Consider the following 4,673-nt stretch of genomic DNA (forward strand, 5'->3'; position numbering starts at 1 on the left):
TGGGCGCACCCCAAAACTTCGTCACTCTTCTTCACCTCCAAATCGAAACTACGACTTTTTATTGATGGTACATTCCCGCTGTGTCCCACCCGGGCTACAAACAGTGTGTCATTATCATGGTACATTATAGAGCTTCGGGGCTGTTTGTACCTGTTTACTACGTATTGAGCACCTCTCGTAGTGGTGATGCCTTTTGGGACATGATACATTTCGTGGTACAAGGTACCGACCAGCAACTGGAGCCCGCCGAAGTCGTGTGCGACTTCGAGATCGCGCTGATTGATGCTGTGCAGACTCAATTTCCAAATGCAATTGTCCTAGGCTGCCTATTTCATCTCAAGCAGGCTCTGAGACGAGCTATGAAGCGGTTTCTGATTCCGGAGGAGGAGTGTTGTATTGCTATGACCCGCGGTGTCGTCGACATGCTTACCATTGTTGAGCACTGCTTAATGGAGCGTGCTATCAAGTGGGTGAAGCGTGAAATCCGCCAGCGCTGTGGCGTGGTCGGAATTTCCTACTCTAAAGCGAAGTGGCGAGGATTCTGGGGGTACTTTAATCGGACGTGGCTGGAAACGTACGACGTGAGCGTATGGAATGTTGCCGGCCTAAACAACGAGCTCATCGCACGGACAAATAACCCTTTAGAGAGGCTTAACAGGGAGCTCAACAGCCATTTCCCTAAGCCCCGCCCTAGTATGACGTCTTTCGTTAGTGTCATCAAGACATTATCAACGCAGTATGTTCAACGCCTTGCTCATGTTCCGCGCGGACGGGCACGCCGCTTACCACGCGAGCGCATACATCTACCGGCGCCCGTTGAAATACCGGATGACATTGCTGATGATTCTGAGGACGAGGAACCTCCAGCAGTTGAGCTGGCATCCGACAGCTCTTCGGAAGCCGAAGATGGTCTAGGCGAGGTGAATGAGGAAGAGCAATAGTCAGTAGGTAGCTTCGTCGTAGTTATATCTAACCAGGAGATATTGATACACGCTGCTTAATCTTAATGAGCTACCTGATCACCATTAGAGTAAGAATATCTGATCCAATAACTGATCTGTACCGTATATGACCCCAACCGGAGGTAACCGGCGAGGCTACGTCCAAGAAGGGTGCAGCTATTGGAGAGAAGAAACTAGAGCATGATATCGATTCTCGTGTGACGGGTGTGGAAAGGAAAAAAAGATGCGGCCGCGGCCGCGGACATGCCTGTCACAGTGAATGGGGATGGGAACGATGCCGCGGATAGCATGTGTATGTATATATAATGGCGATAAATGATTACATTGTATTGCTTACAATTGTTTTCGTCTGTTTGCTGAAGTGACGGATACGCCTGTGGACGCAGGCACAAAGGCTACTGTCACGGCAGAGGGCAGCACACCAGTGTCCTCGGCACAGGATAGTGACGTTGACACGGTTGTGGGTGAGGATGGCGATTGAGGCTCTAATATTAGTGACAATGGCGACGAGAATACTAGTACGCATGGAATGTTGCTTTTGCAATATTGCTTGAATATTTGCGTTGCTTACTATGTTGCTCATGGTTTTGTTTATCGGTAGACTATATCCTTCCGCTGTCCGGACCGCTCGAACCGATGCTGAGTTGGAGAAAGCTAAGCACAAGAGGCGCCATGCGTCACCGCGATAGAGATCGGGTCACACAGAAGAAGATGATAATTGTCGTCCATCCAAGCGCACCCGTAAAAGTCTCACAAACCCAGTTACGAGCGCGAGTGCTGTCAACAACAGCGAGCCCGACGTCGTACAAAAATGTTTGAAGCGCGTGGACGGATTATAAAGCCGCGTCAAGGCGTCGTTAACACTAAACTAAAAAGATCGTTCAAGAGCTGGGAATAATTCGAGAAGTACGTAAGCGTTACGAGGCCAAGTACCTCCTCCACTTTTGCGACCGAAGCTCCGAAACCAGACACAAGAAGAACAGGTGCGACATTTCGATGCTTAAAGATAATATCGGAAGATACTGCATCGTTTCCGCTTACGTGATGCTCTTTATGTTGATGTTTTTGCTGCTCTAGCCGCTCTAGTGACGCACCCATTCCAAAGTGCTTTTCACACATCTTTAAGCAGATGTGGTTCACACATGGCTTAACACAATCCACCCGAGGCGAAGGCATCCGCGGCTACGACGTAAAATTCACCGGATGTGAGGCATGCTTCTTGGCTCACTTTGTCAAGGTTGTCAAGCAAGGCACTGCTTCGTGGGGTGTTTACATGAACCCAGAAACTGAGGTAGGTTTTATTTTGAAATTCTTAGGGGTTACAAGCTGCTATTCGCTACATTCCCTTGTCAGATATCTACTCACAATCAGGAGACGAACAAGCTTATTTTTTTTACTCGTACCGTAGAGCAAAGTCCATGTCCATCCCGCCCAAGGTTTACCGAGCGCTTGGTCTCTTGACGGATATGAAGACGAGCGCTTCGGATATCAATCGATATCTGTCGAAAGAGCTTGGTGGGTGCCAGTGGTGAACTATGTTTTAGTTTTTTTGTTCTCGTACTAGTTTACTTTAGCTAATTTATTGTCGCTCTTCACATTTTTTGTTTTGTTATGCAGATATGGTTCTAACCCCTCAGCAAACAAGAAATATTCTGCGGCAAGAACGGGGAAGCACGACTGATGAGCGGACTAAAATTATTTTGGATGCCTTCGCGGATGGAGACGTTGGCAACGATGTTCTCTTCGTTCAAGATCAAATGTATATTATGTGCATGATAGCGATGCAAACAGCGACCCAGAAAACGTGCTTCTGTCAGTGGGGAGACACTAGTTATGGATTGGACCCATGGGACAAGCAATATGGGATATCATTTGGGTAATACCAAGTGTCATGGCATGGCTTAATTTGTTTTTATGGGCACATGGCTTATATCTGTATAAAAGTATTTTTGTGCTACAGGCAGTTTCGTTGTTACAACTGCTACCGTGATTGACTCCCTAGCGGTCGGCCAGAATGCTGTTACGATGGAAAATTTGTGAGTTTTTCAATCGCAAAAACCCTTCGTGGAGATCGACCCAAACAATAGTCATCGACAAATGGCGTGTTCTAGAAAACGAGTTTCCAGAAGCAAAAGTCCTTCTTTGTCAGTTTTTCAATCGCAAAAACCCTTTGTGGAGATCAAACCAAACAATAGTCATCGAAACATGGCCTGTTCTAGAAAACGAGTAGCCAGAAGCAAAAGTCCTTCTTTTTCAGTTTCCGTACGGACGAAAAGTGTGAAAGCGAGACAAGTTTAACATGAAGGTAATCGAGTGAGATACAACGGAAACAGCATTCGCTAAACGAATTTAATGCTGCGTAGTAAAGAGATGAAAACGCGGTCGATTGGAATGAAGCTCGTATTGTTGCTTGTGTTGTTGTTTATTTTGTTGCTGACAGTCTATGTAGTTTGCTGTGTATCGTATGGCAAGACACAGTCGAGTTTTGACACCGAGCTGGCCACCCTCAAGCAAACATGCAGAGCGAAATGCCCATCTCTTTGAAGTATTATAAGCACAGCTGGGAGACGTACATGGATATGTGAGCTGAACCCGCAAGAGGAAGATTTTTCACAGCCGGATATACCACTACGAATTGAATTGAATCGAGCTGGAACCAACTGAAGCTTCTTCTTGGGAAGTTCCCTCGTCCCGATGCAACAATTGATGGGGTTTTAGCTCACCAAGTCACAATTGCCAGACATTCAATGCACAAGCACTCTTCAAGCTCGCGGAACCTGAATGTCGATCCTGACTTTCCATCTCTGGTAGGGATCCGTCTGAGCGACGTGATGCTCGAAGGCTCGCTATCAATGGGATTATTATATGGCGTCTTCGTCTCGAACAGTGTGCTTGAAAAGCAGAGCTGACGTGAGTGAATGAAAAGTGAGACTTGGGGATGACTCCCACCAGTGCAACGACTTTCAGTGGTCGTGCTCTTGTTTGTTTTACCATACCTACAATCTTCCGTGTCAACATTTGATGCACATTGCTGGCAACGTGCATTGATTCGAGAGTCTTCCGGTCTCGACCATTCCCCGCGTGGGGACATAATGGATATGTCTAACATGACCCAAGAACTTACGGATGGCGTGAAAGCGCTCCAGATCATTCAGGATACGATGATAACCTCAGGCGGGTCATTCACACACGCCTATGTCACAAACGCTTCAGGTATTACCACACTATCTGGAACAACACAACTGTTTGAAACATCACAGCCGCCCGAAGCAACACAAGGCGACTTGACAAAAAAAACAGTCTACAATACAAGGTGCAACATTGCATGGATCCCTGGGTACAGTGCTGAATGGGAAAGCGGGGAAACGTCGTCGACGCAAAGAGTGTGTAATCCACGTAAAAATTCGATGTTGGTGTTATCATCAGAAGAGAAGTATCACTATTCGAAAGCGGCATTGGAGCTTGTGATGGAATATCTTGCGGGACGGTCGAGTCCAGCCTTCTATGCGGCTTTGGAATTGTGGAGAGGGATATTTCGGGATGGAATGGCACAGGCAGAGGCATGTGTATCCGACATATCAGCGGTCCTGATGCAAACACAGGGTTAGCGGAAGGTGTGCTCGACGATGAACTGGATAGTGATACGATTTCTGAGATTAAGCCTGCAGACCTTATCGATACAATGAGAATGATACAGGACATGAAGCTGCA

Source organism: Phytophthora infestans, genomic scaffold (genome assembly GCF_000142945.1).
Source record: "Phytophthora infestans T30-4 supercont1.105 genomic scaffold, whole genome shotgun sequence".
Classification (NCBI taxonomy): Eukaryota; Oomycota; class Peronosporomycetes; order Peronosporales; family Peronosporaceae; genus Phytophthora; species Phytophthora infestans.